Source organism: Panthera pardus, unplaced genomic scaffold, assembly GCF_024362965.1.
Source record: "Panthera pardus isolate Hobbes unplaced genomic scaffold, ASM2436296v1 HiC_scaffold_24, whole genome shotgun sequence".
Classification (NCBI taxonomy): Eukaryota; Metazoa; Chordata; class Mammalia; order Carnivora; family Felidae; genus Panthera; species Panthera pardus.
Window position 1 is genome coordinate 42983918 of NW_026526810.1, and position 19415 is coordinate 43003332.

Genomic DNA, 19415 nt, shown 5'->3' on the forward strand with positions numbered 1-19415 from the left:
ACTAGAAATCCTTTGATGTTAAAAGAGATTTCTAAAAGGAAATCTTGTGAGCAATTTCAACATGTTGGAATTCTATTAGAGATTTAAGCTGTGTAAAGTAAGGCCATTGAGGAAGAATACCCATTCTGGAAAAAAAGCCATTACTACTTCTCATGTTTTTCACATCTGTGTCCCACCAGGTTAGATGGACACATTATCAGCCTAGTGTCGTCCAATGCCTAGGCAGGGTCCCCGACTCCTGTAAGACAAATCACCTCACACACACACACACGCATGCGCACACACACACACACACGTGCTTCCTCAACACTTTTTGGTTGTTTCTATCCAAATGCGCAATGTCTACTTCGTCTTCAGTATGTTAAAATAATTACTTTGTGCTCCAAAGAACCTCACAAGGTAAAATATTACTCTCTTTTTAAAAATAAGAACACCAAGTTTCAGAGATCTTAATTTACTCAACACTACTCAAGTGAGAGGGCTAGAAATTTAACAATTTCTGCATGATTTGAAACCATACTACTCCACATTGTTCAAAGCAAAATGCCATCAGTTCTATCAGAGCACCTCCATCCTTGCTGAGGAAGAGGTATATTCTACTTGGTGCCCAGTTGAATTCCAGTGTACACCATTCATTAATTTAGGAGGGGAGCACACGGTGGAGGCTTAAGCCAGTCTGCTCTGAACCATAGCTCTGCTACATACAAGCTGAACACAATCAACAGAGTTTAACCTCTCTGTTCCTCAGCTTCCTCATCTGATAAGTGAGATAATGGTACCAACTTCCTCATGGTGTGTAATGACTAAATAAAAATTACAGTAGTTCTTGTAATATCAGAAGTGCTCAAAATATTATTGTCATTAATAAGTAAAAATAGGGGCAACTGGGTGGTTCAGTCGGTTAAACATCTGACTCTTGGTTTCAGCTCAGGTCATGATCTCACAGATAATGAGTTAGAGCCCAGCACTGGACTCCACTCTGATAGCGTTGAGCCTGCTTGGAATTCTCTCTCTCTGCCCCTCCCCTGCTTGCACACGTGCTCTCTCTCAAAATAAATAAACTTAAATTTTTTCATTAAGTAAAAATAAGATTTCCATCTGAGGAGACCTTTTCTCCCCTCCCACTCCTTGCCCAACTGTAGGGCAGTCAAGAAAGCTCCACTGTAACATAACCTCTCTTCTCTGTTAACTTCAACTAATGAAAATTGGCCAATATTTTTTTCAAGGTAGAGTAAGAGTCATACTAGCTCTAAAGGTTTACAAAGAAGATAATAATTTGTAGTGTCCTACCTAGTTAAAAGTTAAGTCTTTAAAATGTTACATATTCTAAAGGGATAGCTAAGAAATGCACAGTGGTTTTACTGTATTTTATTAATTCTAAGACATACATTTTCACAATTTAACATTTCTGAAACTGGGATTGGGACCACAGAAATTCTTTGTGTTCTTCACGTATGGACCACAAATGATATGACTGATTTCTTTGGAATGTTTGCAAGATGTTTGAGATAATTTGATAATAACACATCTATCTTATTTCTTCGTGGGATGCACTGTTTGGTTCTTTAATCTCCATTTTGTTCCTCATCACCCCTCTGTTACCCCCAACAAAATGCTATTTAAACCAAAACTCATTAAGACAGCTGGAGTGTCTTGAATTTCTTACTTAGGTAGTTGGATTCTACATTCAGGTCAAGCAACATCTCCCTGCAGAGGTCTCCCTGATGGCCCAGGAAAGAACTAATGTGTTCCTCCATCTGTGTCATAAGCTCATTTGGACATAATGGATACATTCTCTGAAGTATATGCACAATCTTAGTATACTGTATTACATATATTATAGCACATATTGTGAGGTAATATAATCCCTCACGTTCTTCTTAATGGAATATATGAAGGTACCTGATATTTAGTAGCTATTTAATTTTCATTGGAAATAAAATAAATTCATTTATTATAATTAATCTCCTCAACCATGAATAGAAGTCAACGTAATGTTAGTAAGACAGAAGAGGAAAGGAGTTATACTCTTCTTGATTTAAGTTTAATCCTTTCCTGGAAGAAGTAATTATCACACATTCTGCACAAGTAAAGTTCACATTTCTAAGTTATTACTGTATTTCTACAAGAACCATCTATACAATAAAGTATTTCAGCCAAAAAAAAAAGTCTTATGCTAAGTGGTACATTGATTAGATGTCCACATGTCTAATTAATGAAATCTAAAGATCTCTGCACCTTGAGTGTCTCAATAAAAATCTGTTCACCAAGTACTCGTCATAGATGATTAGGTATTTCTAGCTCATTTTACTCAGTTTTATTACTTTTGATCTGTCCAAAAATTCATCTAGTGCCAAGAACACATCCTTAAAAGTAATACAATGGCCTAGTAAATAGCAACCATTTCAAAATTATTTCTAATTGGCCAATGAGGATATGCAATTTGTTCTACATCAGAAAAATGTAAATTAAAAGAAAATAGGAGATACTATTTTGTAGAGACAAAAATGGCTCAAATTTAAAAAGATCAGCCATTTCAAGTGCTGGAAAGAATGTGGAGCAACTGGAACTCTTATGCATTACAGAAGACAATGTAATATAATTACTCTAGAAACTGTGTGGCAGTTTCTTATAAAGTTAAACCTAATACTTATACTATGACCCAGAAATGCATTCCTAAGTATTTACCTGAGAGAAATTAAGATATGTTTTCCCAAACTTATAGAAGAATTTCTAAGATACCTTTATTAATGAAAGCCAAACAGTGGAAAACTACCCATCAGGAGAGTGGATACACCAATTACATTATATTAAAATAACGGGGCACTAATAAGGAATAAAAAGAATGACCCAAAATGTCACATGAATCTCTAAAACATTAAGTTGAGAAAAGTCAGATATAAGAGTAAATACTCTATTTAAATTATATTAAGTACCAAGCAAGACTATCTTATGATAATAGCAATCCAAAAATTGTTGCCTATGAAGAAAGAAAATGGACTTGAAGGAGACATGAGACAACTTTGGGGATGATAGAGATTCTCTGTAACTCAACAGGGGTACTAGGTGTGTTTATTTTAAAAATCTTCAAACTGTAAAATTGTTATCGGTGTACTTCACTGTTGAAAAATCTTATTCCAATAAAGATGTATAAATAAATAAATATAATGTGTACTTTGATAATGGAAATAGCCCATGAGAAGAAATTCCCTGGAATGGTGGACACTGGTTTAATGGACTTTTTTTGAAAATTAGGTCTTCTTTTAGTTCCACCATTTAGTGTTATTTCAGAGCACGCAGCACACAAAAAGAGTTACACACTCAAAAATATACAAGTCTAAGTAGAAAGACAGCATGGTTAGGAAACAAAAGGTTCTTTTGACAGCCAGGCTAATCACCAAGGCCAGGCCTCAATTTTCATACCAATTTGGAAATCTTCTAGCTGACACCAAAAAAGCCCCCTTGACTAAGGACAGACTGAAGTTGTCCAGAGGTTCAATGACATCCAATTGGAAAACTATAATAACTATCCAGAAAAACATTTATTTCAGCCCTTAGGTCACTGCACCTGTCTAAGATACAAGAATCTTCTTTCCAAAGGTCCTGTTTCCTCTTGTGCTATTGGTTGAATCACCACTCACCACCGCTGGGATAATGCTCCAACAATTATGTGTTCACTTGCTTATAGCTTAGTCTGTCTATACTGGGTCCATCCAACCTAACAATAAGCATGTTTACATCTTCCCTTATTAGAAACAAAGGAATAAAAGACAGTTTTCAGCTTTCCCTGAACGCTGTTACCTCCTCAAGTTACTGTACCTTCTACCAAAGTCTTCTGAAGCACAGAGGAGACCTGTGGTCTCAGCTTCCTCAGGAGTCCATTCATCTTCAACTTCCTACTATTTGGGTATTTTTTTTATTTTTTTTTAATGTTTTTATTTATTTTTGAGACAGAGAAAGACAGAGCATGAGCAGGGGAGGGGCAGAGAGAGGCAGACACAGAGTCCGAAGCAGGCTCCAGGCTCTGAGCTGTCAGCACAGAGCCCAATGCGGGGCTCGAACTCACAAACTGCAAGTTCATGACCTGAGCTGAAGTCGGACACTTAACCGGCTGAGCCACCCAGGCGTCCCAACTTCCTACTATTTGATTCTAGCCCCAGAACTCTACCAAATTCCTCTTTTATTGGGCATGAATAATATGTGTATAAACCAAACCTTCTCCAACTGTCTGCTGCATCTGAAGCCATTAACCACTTGGCCTTTCTTTAAATCATTCTATACACCTACATGACAACATGACCTACTGGAGTCTCTCTCTGGACACAGCTATTTTGACCAGAGTCATCACATGATAGAAACCGGGCTAATCAGTTCCTCTCTTTTGGGAACTGGGAGTTGGAACATGGAGTTCATGAGATCTTTTTGGTTATTTCAATAAGAAAGAAGAAAGAACATAAAAAAGACATAGGACATATGAAGACATATGAAGAAAGACATAAAGTTGTGACCTGAATGGTCAACTTTTGAACTTTGTAAAAATTGAGTGGTGAAAACCTATTTTCAGAAAAATCAAACAATGTAGACAAGAAATCAAAAGCAAAAATGAGACAACATACGGCCACAAAGGGAGAAAATGCCTTTATTTCTGACTACTTTCTAGGCCTTTGAGTTTTGTCTACAGTATGAGATCCAGTTTCCATAAGTGTTATCCTTTACAAAGAGACCCTAATGAGGTTCTCTACTGACCTTTCTATTTTGAGACTGTTACTCCTCTTTTTTCTAACTACCAAAGTATTAATATCTGCATCTACCTTCTCTTCTTTGCACTAATTCCTCATTGTGTATTGGCCAGTCTGGTCTGAATGACCATTAATATCTCAAATTCAACATTTTTCAATTCATCTTCACATCCATAACAATATTATCTAAATTTTTCATATAGTACTAATCAACAAAATCAACATGCTCTTAGTTACATAGACTGGTTCTCCAGGTTCACTTTTAACTCCTCTCTTTCTCTGCCATAAACTTCTAGCCACTTCTAAATATTATTGTTCTCAACTTTACAATTTCATTCCCCATACCTCTTTTCTACTTCCAGAGCCATCATCTTGGTCAGGCCCTCATCAGTGTACACTTTAGGTCAGTATCTTCTTTTAGAAAACATAGTAACTAACGTTGTAGGTCTTAATACATTCCAGTCACATACCATGTATCACACACATTAAAAAACATAAATTCACTTACTCTTCACCATAGGCTTCTACACTTGACTATTACCAGGACTTCCTAGCTGTTCTCACCTCACCAATTGTGCTTTAACTCTAGATGTATCCTTGTTCTGTAGTAAAAGTGAGAATTTTAAATTTGAATGAATGTTGCACAGCATGGCAACAGACCAAAATTTAGATGCTTACATAATTAGCATCTTCACTCCTTTCCCCTTTAAAGTATTAGGTGCAGTGCAGTTCTCTTCACACAATGGAACTTCATTTGATTCTAACTCTTGGGTGAAAGTCAATTACTTATGCTTCACAGGATGCAAGCAAACTGGGTGTGGCACTTACAACTAAAATTAAAATTAGTTTCTCACTCAACAAAGCTGCAATTTCATCCTCTTCCTATATCACAAGGTGCTTTTTAAGTAAATCCATAAAGAACTTATATCATAATTCCTAAGAGCAAAATATGTTTTAGCTTCTTCAGTAAAGATATAGCATGATCCATATAATAATAGATAATATATGCTTCCAATGAAGAACTCAAAATATCAAGGCAGTTCTTTAAAAATATCTTACATTTTTTACTAAGGATTACTAAATTATACATGTAAAATCTCTTCAGTTTAAAACTAAAACATGCTTATCATTAGCCAGCTCTTACCTCAAACAGCATCTGGGAGTAAACAATCACAATGAAAGCAGTTGGTAACTTGATCTATAGGACGTCTAGATGCTGGTGTAGCAGAAATAAGAAAAAAGAAAGAAATTAAAAAGGCAGTACAAAAATACATCTCTAATAACCACAGCAGTTAACATATACAATGTCTATCTATCCAAATTCAAGTTTTCCAAAGAGTGCTCTCACAAAGGAAAGTAAGCCCTCCCTCTCTCCCACAAAATCACCCTAAGATTCAGGCTCTGAATGTCCCTGTGTTTGTCTGTCCCCTCCTGACTCAGTCCATACCCTTCTTTTAGGCTTGGATGACAACTACAAAGCCAAGACCCAAAGGAATGGCATGCCAAATTAGACGATCTTTGATATCCAGGAACCAAAATCTGGTATTTTAAAATACATTTTAGAAATAGAAGTTTAAAAATAATTTAAAAAATAATCAGTGAGAAAGCCTTCTGAGTAAATTTCTATGCCTTCAGAGAAAGAAGGACATAAAAAAAAGATATCCCAGAGAACATACACTCTGTGTACTTTTGAAATTAAAATCAATGTAATCTCAATCATAATATTTGCACTACAGCCTCCCATCTGAATCCACTCCCAAAATTAATGGAAAGATAAGTGTGCATAGTGTGGTGTACCACAGAGATAACCCCTTCAGAACTAAATAATTCATTCTACGAACTGTCAAGAATCTTGTGTTCATTGCTAAAGCACATAGTTAAGTCACTCTGAGAATCGTCTGTGGCAGCAATTCAATTGTTAAAATATTTACTAGGGGTGGGCTGAGGTGCAATACCAGTAGAAGGGAATGAACCCGTGGGTACAGTATTTCCAGGTACTTGAGAAGTTGAGGAGAGGAAGTAATTAGCACTATGGAATAGAAAAGCTGTTGCTGGGGCTCTGGATACAGTAGAGAAAGATAAAGGCTAAACATAATTAATCACCAACTTAAGGCTAAGTGTAAATACAATGGACGTTCATGTCATCAGATAAATTCTCACCTCTTGTAGCAGATGCAGAAAAAGCTGAGCACTAGACCCAGGAATTAATCAGAAGAGCAGCAGAGCTCCAGAGAAGTTCTAATTCTCAAGTTAGGTTGGCTATTTCAAGGTCAGGGCCTTAACTGGGGGGAAAAAATTGGACTGTGAGTCATGAGATGGGGACATCTGGGTCAATTCACTTGAAACTCTTGAATCTTCATATTCCCTGGAACCTTCTAAGACCCCAAAAGTGGTCCACTCCCTATGGGCAGCTAGTGCTCTATCTTTGTGTGAAGACAATGCATAGGTCTCTAACTTAGAAGAAAATCTGTGCAGTTTCCAACAAGATCTACCACAAACACCCCCATGAACCTTCAGATCAAGAACTAGGGTAAAGTCACAACCTAATCTAGCTGAGTAAATGTAGGGTCCATTAAGAGAGGAAAGAGACTATATGCCAAAGAAACTGTAGGACCTCACCAAAATACATGTACTCATATGTACTCACAGGAACTGAGAGAATACTTGTTAACTAGAATCTGTCAGTGCTGCATTAATGGAGAGGTATATGAGGTTAAATAGGGAAGAATGTATTGCTATGGAAACACTCTCTTATGATCCTGAATTTATCATCTGGCAGGACCATAGAAGACAATATAACACAATGCTATAATGTGTCTTGTAAGCTTGGGGAAAAAATTATTGTCTGCACTAAGTAGAAATAATACGACAAACAGTACAGAAAGAGATCATAAGTCTCAGAGAAGTGGATGTTCTAGAGTGGCTATACTACATAAAGCCAGAAAACTCATCAGGCAAAAATGTTCCATGGCAGGGCACGCCATTTAACAATGAGGTAAGTGATGTGTTAAGTTTCTCAGTGGCATCATTGAATATCTCAGTGGTGGCTATCCTCTATAGGATAGGAATGTTATAGAACTAGGCTCTAATAGCAATGGCAATGACAGAGTCACAGAACAATTGAAGTTAGGTAGTAGTATTTTTCTATCAGGAACATGGTAGGTGCAATTATCACAATAAGATGCAATGTTGGAATTGCAGCCACGAGGCAACTTAGAGATAAAGATATCATTAGTAGAATGCAGTTCTTAGAGGTACAGATACACACTCCTCCGAAGATAATGTTTAATTTAGAAATGCAAAAGAAATCATGGATAGATGATCAGGAGATTGAAGACTGTCACCCAGAACTTATTGACTGAAGGAGAGGCCAGGTCTCAATGAGGTTTGGACCTCACTACATCATAACAAATAAAAATAGTAATAATTCCCATAGACCTTCACCAAAAAGGCCTACTTGTATAATCATATTCTAGGGAAGAGAATATCCAAATATTTTGGGGTGAGGACTGGGAGAGCTAAGTCTGAGCTGACACTAAGTGGCCAGAACACCATTATAACCTTCTTTTAGAGTGGGTGTATATAAGAGCAGATATTAACAGTCGTAGCTCAGATAGAACTCTTGGTGATCCACTGAGTCTATCTGGGATCACACACTGGTAATTTCTTCAGTCTTCAAATGTTTAATTGGAATGAATATATGTGATAGTTAGCCAAACCTCCACATTGATTCCTTTGCCTGTGGGATAAGAGCTATCATAGTGGAGGCCAAGAAAGTAAATTAAAAAAACTACCTTATTTTAGGGAATGCAGAGATCAGTACAACACATAAAGATTTTTTAAATGATGCAGAGCTGTTGTTTCCCATCATAATCATACTTCATTCATCTCATTTGGTTCACCAGATTTGCCCTTACAAAAGCAAAATATATCCTAGAGGATGATAGTGAACTACCATAAATTCAACAAAGTAGTCACTTCAATTGCAGCTTGTTCACAGATGTGCTATCTTTGCTAGAGCAGATTAACATAGCCTCAGATACATGGTATGTGGCCACTGAATTGGCAAATTCATTCTTTTTTATACTTGTCAGGAAAATAGATCAGAAGCAGACCACATTCAAACGGGGCAGACAAGAATATACAGTCTTGCCCAGGGACTGTATTAATTCTCCCACTGGGACCTAGATCATCTGAATATTTAGAAGAACATTACATTTAACCACTACACTGACGATATCTTGTTAGTTGGATCCAGTGAGAAAAACATGGCAGGAAGGTGAAAAAGACAGCCTTAATAAGACATATGTGCTCTAGAGGAAGATCAATCCTATGATTCAAAGGTCAACACTAGTGCAGCTTTTCAGAATAAGTGGTCTATAGGATACCCAGATATCCCCACCAAAATACAAAATAAATCATTGCCTCAAAATGTAGTAGCCTCTGCAGGTTCTGGAAGTAACAAACTATCCTTGGTAGTATTACTATAGCCCATATGCTACTAACATCAAAGGCTGATACAGTTCAGACATTATGGACAGAGATATCTGTGGTGAAAAAAGTCACTTTGTGAAATTATGGTCAGATCCCATAGGACAGTCACAATCTGACCCCCCTCCCCCAGTTCTGGAAACTTTATGCCATCTGCGGTGGGGACCTATACACTATTCAAAAAAAAGTATTTCCCAACCTGCAACTGGGCCCAAATACATGCAGAGTACTTGAGTATGTGGCATGCTGCCAAAACTGCTTATCAGAAAGTTAGTTCTATTTGACTCACCAAATCATATGATTAGATGGACCCAATAGGAATTCAGTATAAAATGGAAATGGTATACCTGGGATTATCAGACATGAACAGTGTCACAGGGCACAAGTAAGCTGTATGAGTATGTAGTCTAGATCTTTGTCATCCATTACTATTGCACCAATGCCTCTCCCTCAGAGTGTGTGTGGGTGTACACACAGTACACACACACACACACACACACACACACACACACACACACACCCTCCCTCCCCTCATTGGAAGATAACCCTTAAGGAAGGCTAAGGGAGGAAGAAAAGAATCTGACCTTAGTGTATGGAGGGGTTGTCTCTGAATGTGGTTATCTTAACATGGGAAATCCATGAAAATGGACTACTGCTACACAGTCCCACTTAATATGGCACTGAATGACGACAGTGCAGGAAAATCCTCCCAATAGGCAGAATTTGAGGTGGGTTACCTGATCATCCACTTTGTGTGGAAAGAGAATTGTCCACGGGAAAAATGTATGAGAACTCATGAGCAACGGAGATCACTTGGATAATTTCTCAGGAGCCTGTAAAAAGAAAAAGTGGAATACCAAAGTCAAAGAGAGCCAGGTAAGAAACATGCAGATAGATTTAAGGAAATGGACATGAAGTGTGAAAACTTCGGTTTTGCATGCTGATGCTCATCAGAGAGCATCCGCCATGGAAGAAGCAATATATAACCAAGTAAACACAATTATTTGGTCAACTGTAGTTGAAATGGAGATAATGCATGGACTCAACAGCATGGGCTGTCATTCACCAATGTTGATCCACGTACTAACGCTGATGAATGTTCAAAATCACAGCAAGAGAGAATAATGCCGAGCACCTAATTCATCTTTTAAGATCAACTTGCCAGTTGGTAACAATTAATTACATTGAATTTCTATTCTAGAAAGGGAAATGCTTCATTTTAAATGAAATCAACACAATTGCAGATATTAACTTGCTTTTCCCACCCACATAATTTCACCTTAGACCAAAAGGATTACTTCACAGTAGTGGATATGCAGCAGTGGGCTCATGACTATGCATTTCACTAGTTCTATGACATACTACACCAAATCCCAGAAGCTTCTAGGCTGATAAAATTTAAAAATAGCCTTTGAAGAAATATTTGTAGTGCCAGTTTAGAAATGATACCTTGATAGGATGGGACATTTCAGAATGTAATATACGTTCTAAATCCATGATCATCACATGATATTGTGTCCCCAGCAGACAAAATACATATTTGAGAAGCAAGTAGTGGCCCTACTTATTATCACTCCCAATGTTCTGCTTGGAGTATTTGTACTTTACATCCCTACAATTTTGTTTTCTGTAATTATGGAGCACTTGGTTCCCAGAGAAGGACTGCTTCTGTAAGGACACAGTGAAAGCACCATGAAATCTTAAAATACGGTTGCTACCTGGTTACTTTAACTTACGCCAGGAAGAACTGATTCTGATCATTAGAATATAGGGCTGAAATTACACTATGAAAACAAGAAAGAGTATGTCTGGCACCCAAATAAGCCACTAAGGAAACTCCTCATAATCCCCTGACTAATTTGATGGGAAACAGTTAAGCATGGCAAAATGACCAAAGGCTCAGACCCCTCAAGTAGGGGTCACCCCACCAGTTAAGCCACCTACATTATACAATCAGAGATGCTAGCCAGGGAAGGTGTATCTATAATACAAGACAAAGGAGAGAGATGATGTGTTGCAGTCTTAACCATACAGGCCTACCTCAAAAAAAAACAAGAAAAATCTCAATCTAACTTTACACCTAAGGGAGCTAGAGAAATAAGAATAAAAGAAGCCCTAAGTAAGCAGAGGGAAATACATAGTAAAGATTGGAGTAGAAATTAATAAAATAGAAAAGATCAATAAAACTAAACACTAGTTTTTTGAAAAGGTAATAAAAATTGATAAACCTTTAACTAGACTCACCAAGATAAAAAGAGAGTATTTAAAAAAATAAAATCAGCAATGAAGGAGAAGTTACAATACAAAGGATCATAAGAGATTATTATCAACAATTATATGCCAAAAAAATTGAACAACCTAGAAGAAATGGATAAATTTTTGCAATCATACAATATTCCAAGATAATTGGGAAGAAATAGAAATTTTGAATAGACCAATTACTAGTAAGGAGACTAAAAGGCTTTACTGATGAATTCTACCAAACATTTTATTATCTACCCTTCTCAAGATTCCAAAAAACTGAAGACGGGCAACACTTTCAAACTCATTTTACAAGGCCATCATTACCCTAATATCAAAAGCAGACAGACATCACAGACTCACAAAAAATTACAGGTCCATATTCCTGGATTAACATATATTCCAAAATCTCAACAAAACATTAGCAAACTGAATTCAACAATGTATTAAAAGGATCATACAATATAATCAAGTAACATTTATCCTAGGGATGCAAAGATGATTCAAGATCTGAAAATCAATCAACATGAGGTACCACATAAATAGAATAAATAAAAATTAATTAAAAATTACTCTATTAAATAAAAAGGTATAAAAATTATATGATTGTCTCAGTAGCTGCATAAAAATCATTTGACAAAATTCCACATCCGTTTATGGTAACAATTCTCGACAAAGTGTAGATGGAATGAACCTCAACAGAATAACAAGGGTAACAGGAACAAGACAAGGATGCCCACTCTCTCCACCTTCATTCAACATAGTATTCATAGTATCGGAAGTCCTTGCCAGAGCAATTAGGAAAGGAAAAAAAGGCATCCAAATTGAAAAAATGGACAAGTAAAATTGTTATTTTGAGAATGACATTACTTTGTGTAGTATAGAGAAAATTCTAAGGACTACACACACACACACACACACACACACACACACACACACACATGTTAGCATAAATAAATTCAATAAAGTGGCAGGGTACAAAATCAATATACAAAAATTAGTTGTATATGTAAACTAGCAACAAACTATTAGAAATAGAAATCAAGAAAACAATCGCATTTACAATTGCATCAAAAAGAATAAACCATCTAAGAATAAACTTAACCAAAGAGGTAAAAGACCTGTACGCTGAAAACTAAAAGTCACTGACGAAAAAAACTAAAGAAGACACACATAAATAAAAAGGTATTCCATGCTCATGGTTTGGAATAATATTATTAAAATGTCTATATTATCCAAATAAATATACAGATTTAATGCAATCCCTTTCAAAATTTCAATGGCATTTTTCATAGAAATATCTTAAGATTTGTATGGAACCACAACACTCCAAATAGCCAAAGAAATCTTGATAAAGTTACAAAGCTGCAGGCATCATGATCCCTGATTTCAAACTATATCACAAATCTAGAGTAATCAAGACAATATAGTATTGGCATAAAATAAGATACATAGATCAATGAAACAGAATAGAGAGCCCAGAAATAAACCCACACATATATGATCAATTAATTTACAACAAAAAAGGCAAAAATACATAGTGGGAAAGGATAGTATCTTCAGTAAATGGTGCTGGGAAAAGAGACAGCCACGTATAAAAGATTGAAGCTAGATCAGTATCTTACACCATTACACAAAAATTAACTCAAAATGATTAAAGACTTGAATGTAAGACCCAAAGTCATAAAACACCTAGAAGAAAACATGGGTGGTAAGCTACTTGACATTGGTCTTAGTGACGAATATTTGGATTGACACCCAAAGTAAAGCCAACAAAAGCAAAAATAAGTGGGTCTACATCAAACTGAAATTCTTCTGCACATGGGGCACCTTGGTGGCTCAGTCGGTTAAGTGTCTGACTTCGATTCAGGTCATGATCTCATGGTTTGTGAATTTGAGCCCCACATCAGGCTTGGTGCTGTCAGTGCAGAATCCACTCTGGATTCTCTGTCTGCCTCTCTCTCTACCCCTGTCCCTCTCAAAAATAAATATTGTAATAAATAAATAAATAATATGAATAAAATGCTTTTGTACAGCAAAGGAAACCATCAACAAAATGAAAAGACAACCTACTGAATGAGAGAATGTATTTGCAAATCATAAATCTGATAAAAGAAGAATACCAAACTACACAAATAACACATAAAACTATGTAGTATATATAGCAATTTGATTTAAAAAATGGGCAGAAGACCTGAGCAGAATTTTTTCCAAAGAAGACCTACAGATGGCCAATAGTGACATGAAAATTTGTTCAATATCATTAATCATCAGGGAAATGAAAATCAAAACCACAATGAGTTATCACCTCACACTTGTTAGAATGGCTATTATCAAAAAGACAAGAAATAACAAGTGTTGGTGAGGATGTGCAGAAAAATAGGACCCTTGTGTACTGTTGGTGGGAATGTAAACTCGTGAAGCCACTGTGGACAATAGTGTGGAGGATCCTCAAAAAATTAAAAATAGAACTACTTTATGATCTAGTGTATCTACTTCTGAGTATTTTTAAAAAATACATGTGCTCCTATCTTTATCACATTATAATGGCCAAGATATGGCAACAACCTAGGTGTCTATCAATGGAGGAGTAAATAAAGAGGTGCGTGCACACATATGCACATGTGTGCACACATGTGCGTGCGCGCACACACACACAACGGAACACTACTCAGCCATAAAAAGAATGAAATCTTGCCATTTGCAACCACATGGATGGACCTTGGGAAAATTATGCTAAGTGAAATAAAATAGGTCAGACAGAGAAAGATAAATACCGTATGATTTCACTTCTATGTGGAATCTAAAAACCAAAACAAATGAACCAACCTCATAGATACCAACAACAAATTGGTGGTTGTCAGAAGGGAGTGGGGTTGGGAGGATGAGCACAACAGGTGAAAGGGGTCAAGAGGTTCAAACTTCCAGTAATAAATCAAAGGTTTCCTAGCATCTAATAATGCTTTCAGCTAGTTGGCCTGAGCCTTGTAGCTGAGGAACACAGAAATGCTTAACCCTTAAAACACAAAGTTTGTAAGGTAAACAAATTTTGTTTCCAACAACCTGGCCTCTTCTCTGTTCATCTTTTCTGTGCTACCAAATGATGAATCCTTTCTCTGCCTCACGTGTCCCATTACTCAGGTCTTACCTTACCTACCATAACTTTCAGGAAAGAATCTGATAACTAGATGTTGATAACTGGCACAGCCTAACTCATTTACTCATCTGGGATATTTGGAAGAATTTTAGAGTAACAAAGCATCAAGTAATCTCAGGGGAGAAAAGTAGAGTTGTTTTTGTTCTCATTTCCAAATGTGACAACTTCATGGCCCTGAAATCTTACCAAATAAACAAATAGTACTTTTGTACTTCTAAGAGTTTCTTTTCCTTGAAACTATTTTGTCATTCTCTACAGGTTCAAATTTCACTAGTAGTAAAAAGTAAATCCACATACACGATAAAAAGGAAAGTGTAAAGACAATTTCTAATTTTTAGAAAGGAGTGTGATGTAGGAAGTATATGTGCATATACTACTACTGAAACTTTTAAAAATGTAAGATTTAAGGGGATCCTGAGTAGTTCAGTCAGCTAAACGCCTGACTCTTAATTTCAGCTCAGGCCATGATCTCATGGTTCATGAGTTTGAGCCCTGCTTCAGGTTCTAGGCTGACAGTGTGGAGCCTGCTTGGGATTCTCTTTCTCTCCCTCTCTCTCTGCCTTTATAAATAAGTAAAGTAAATAATAAACTTCCAAAAATTTTAATGAAAGATTTAAAATTTTTATCACATAGCATTAAAGCATGACTCTAATATGTCCTTTATATACAGATGGGAATAAACCAATTGAAGCTAGTTTTTTGGCCAGCAGAGAGCAAGACAGTCCCCCACACTCCTGCATTTAATCTTCCTAATCGTTTGTTGCATTCTCTTGATAGTTTTGTAATTGTTTATTCTTTACTTATGGTCTTTCATATATGGCCCTGTGTATACATGGGATAATTATCTGAGTGTACGGAACAAAGAATTACAAAGTAGTAAGGGAATGCTACACAAAACAGCTGTGTTTTAATAGGGAGAAGATTCTACGCGTGTACACACACACACACACACACACACACACACACACACACCAGAATGAGTGACTGGGTTAAGGTGAGGAAACAGATATTCATAGTTGTCATGGCTCATTTGCCTTTTGGACAAACTGGCCTATTCTCCCTTTCTGATTTCTCCCCCGTTAAAGTAACCCCTATCTCATTATCCTGCTTAGGGATGGTGGGAAGGACGACTGAAATAAACAGGAATATAAGCTTAGACTTTTCAATCCAATACTTCCTCTGATTTCTGTATTATGACCATGCTAGAGATCTCTGCCAAAACTGAGACGAAGGGCTACTGCAGTGTTACATGTTAGCACCTAGCACAGGTCTTTTTAAATGTGGAAGACAGAATGACCATACTGTCTGTTGTTTAAAACAAACCAACAAAAACTCTATTATGCATCAGTATAAGCAACTTTACATTCAAAAAACAGGTATAATCAATGGATTGATACTTACATTACAAAAGTATTTAGCAAATTTTGCCAAAAAAAAAAAAAGAAAAAGCCAATTCTCTAGAGAATTTAACATTGACATTAGCTTACAGATCATCTATATACCATCCATGTTTCCAAACTAACAAATACTTGAACGCATAATCAGAAATAATCCTCCCTCTGGTTTGTATCTGGCTGTATTTGTAATAGCAGAAGAAAAAAAAAAAGCTAGGGCACCTGGGTGGCTCAAATGGTTAAGCGGCCGACTTGGGCTCAGGTCATGATCTCACGGTCCGTGAGTTCGAGCCCCGTGTCGGCCTCTGTGCTGACAGCTCAGAGCCTGGAGCCTGTTTTAGGTTCTGTGTCTCCCTCTTTCTGACCCTCCCCCATTCATGCTCTGTCTCTGTCTCAAAAATAAATAAACGTTAAAAAAATTTTTTTTTAATTAACAGGTTTTACATGACATTATCAGCAAAACACAAGATCCTATGTTAGCCAAAGAAGAAATCTATAGATTCAATGGCATCAGGAATTACAGTTTTAATTTAAGGACTTTGTATTGCCTTGGTATCTTCAGGAACTGTTTGGACTAATGGGTTTTTTTGTTGTTGTTTTGTCTTTTTTTATTTCTGATTTTTTAAAATTTTTTAATGTTTATCTTTGAGAGAGAGAGCACAGGCACAAGTAGGGGAGGGGTGGGGGAGGGGTGGGGGTGGGGAGAGGGAGGGAGGGAGGGAGGGAGGGAGGGAGGGAGGGAGAGAGAGAGAGAAGACCCAGAATCCAAAGCAGGCTCCAGGCTCTGAGCTTGTCAGCATGGAGCCAGACAGGGGCTCCAACTCACAAGCTGTGAGATCATGACCTGAGCTGAAGTCAGATATTTAACTGACTGAGCCACCCAGGTGCCACTTACCTCTGAATTTTCTACCAAGCTCTTATTTCAGGTAGAAACCAAGAAAAACTGCCTAACATTTTTTTAACAATTAAGCTGTACTTATCAGAATTTATAGACAATTTTTCAAGATTGTAATTGAGATTATATAAACTTGCCTTCATTGATAATGCAAATTGAGCCATAGTGTTCAGGTAAGAAATATCTGATCACACTTAAGAAGAGATATATTTACGTAACATCCAAAACATTGAACCATTTGCTGACATTAGAGAAACAGCTCAATTTATTTTGTAATGTTCTCACTCACATCAATCATGTTATCTGTCCACGTCTTCTCTTCCTAATAAGGCAGTAAGCCTCTCCTTTGAAAGACAATTCTCTGTAATTCTGGCACTTCCACAGTGATCTACTCAGAGTAAGTTACTAGTGAAGATGAAGAATTGAAAAATACATTCAAGAGGAATCTAGTTATAATTTGAATTCAAAAGCTTTTAAAAATTAAAGACAGTATGGATCTATGAACATTTTATTCATTCACCCAACAAGTTTTTATTGAGCACCAGCTATGTGTTGTGACTTATACTAAGTCTGGGGATACAATGGAGAGCAAATGGCAATAGTCTCTGCCCTATGTAAGATCAATATAAACCGAGAAAGTTATTTAAGAAAGCAATTTCAATACACGATAGTATTTTCTTTCCAAGTATTTCCATCAAAAAGTGACTCCTTGATGCATAACGTGTAAAATTCAGACCTACTAACAGCCCTACTCCTCACTAGATATTCTGTGCTCTATCCAAAACATGTCTCTACCACTTTGCTTGAAGACACTGTACTTTTTATTTCCTCTTCACTAGACCATCCCTGTCCCAACGCAGAATCTTACAATACATTCCTTCCATTTATACTTCATACTTAGCCCACATTCACACTCAATAGTTTGGCAATTCCTCTTAATGCACTTTTTTTTTAGGGAGACAGTGAGCCAGAGAGGGAGAGAGAGACAGAGACAGAGAGACAGAGAGACAGCAGGAGAGGGGCAGAAGGAAAAAGAGACAGAGAGACAGGGAGAGAGAGAATCTTAAGCAGGCTCCATGTCCAGCACGAAGGGCTCAATCTCATGACCATGAGATCATGAGCTGAGCTGAAATCAAAAGTCAGACACTTAACAAATTGAGACACCCAGGCGCCCCTGCATGTCCTATACAGTAATTTGTATTCATGTTTTCCTCTTGCAGTAAATCTAAGAGCTTTTGATGGCAGGTGCCCTTTTCTATTTATTTCTGCATTCTTTCTATGGAGCCTAGCAAAGTGCCCAAAGGCTTCTTAAATATCGACAAAAACAGCTTCCTGCTCTCCATTCAAACATTGTTATTTCCTTTTGCCCCACAAGGATTCCTTCCGTCTGGAATATTCTCTCTGACCAATAATCATAGCCTATGCCATTCCCTATTTTTTAAAATATCAATAGGGATGCCTGGGCGGCTCAGTCGGTTAAGTGTCCGACTTTGGCTCAGGTCATGATCTCATGGTTTGTGAGTTCAAGCCCGGTGTTGGGCTCTGTGCTGACTGCTTGGAGCCTGGAGCCTGCTTCAGATTCTGAGTCTCCCTCTCTCTCTGCCCCTCCCCCACTCACACTCTGTGTCTCTTTTAATAAACATTAAAAAACAATTTTAATAAAATAAAATATCAATAAAATTTGTTTAAGCTTTATCTTTTGTTATTAACAATGTCAAACACAGGAAATTGTTGTACTGTATCCATCAGAATCATTTTAATTCACCAGGGTTTTCTTTCTCTTTAATATATGTAAGCATTCCATCAGTTTGGCAATGATAACGGCACATGCCTTACTGTCAAGGAACTCACAGTCTCGTGAAGAATAGAAAAGAAGACAGTTATAGGCACTAGCAATTAAGACCAGACTAGATGGTGAGGGAGACAGGTGTCAGGAAAGCCAAACCTTTTGGCCCCTGCACAAGCAATCACACATTAAAGCCACACAGACACATCTTGTCTAAAACTGAACTTGCTTCACTTCTCCTGCAAAAGCTGCTTACAGCTCTGTAATTAACTCAGAAGGAATCCCCTAGACTCCCAATGTTTTAAAGCTCGTCTAATTAGGACAAAGGCAGCAGCGCAAGAGGGAGGATGTATACCTCCCAGTCAGAAAGGTACAGGAGAGGTCCCTCAGGCAGCCTAAGGCATACAGCAAGAACAGAAAATGTGCACATGGTCATTTTGGTGTGCTGGGGTTTCTGAAAAAGCAATTTTATGGACATGGTTCAAACCCAAACTTGACTTTCTCCTATTGTTTGTGACACTCATGCCCCATCTTATGTAGCCATCTGCAGAAGCCTCAGGACCCTAAGGTGAATTTCAGTAGTGATCTCAACAAAATTATTAATATAAACCTAGTATCCATAAATATTAAAAAATGTACTCTTTTTCAGACAGAGAGTTGATATTCAAGTTTTCCTCCAGTAGGATTCTGGCTTTGAATTGCTCTTTTGGGA

The 19415-nt window shown here is 37.1% G+C and overlaps 1 protein-coding gene across 6 annotated transcripts in view; it reads right to left on the reverse strand.

Annotated features, from left to right (window-relative positions):
- The window catches only part of UNC13C (unc-13 homolog C), a 610270-nt gene that overhangs the window by 582085 nt on the left and 8770 nt on the right, over positions 1–19415 (reverse strand). For all 6 annotated transcript variants that reach the window (XM_019442067.2, XM_019442063.2, XM_053889051.1 and 3 more), the window contains exons 3-5: positions 9968–10063; positions 6900–7021; positions 5884–5948 (exon numbers count right to left, since the gene is read on the reverse strand). The gene's annotated coding sequence lies outside the window, so the exon portion shown is untranslated. The remainder of the gene's footprint in view (positions 1–5883; positions 5949–6899; positions 7022–9967; positions 10064–19415) is intronic.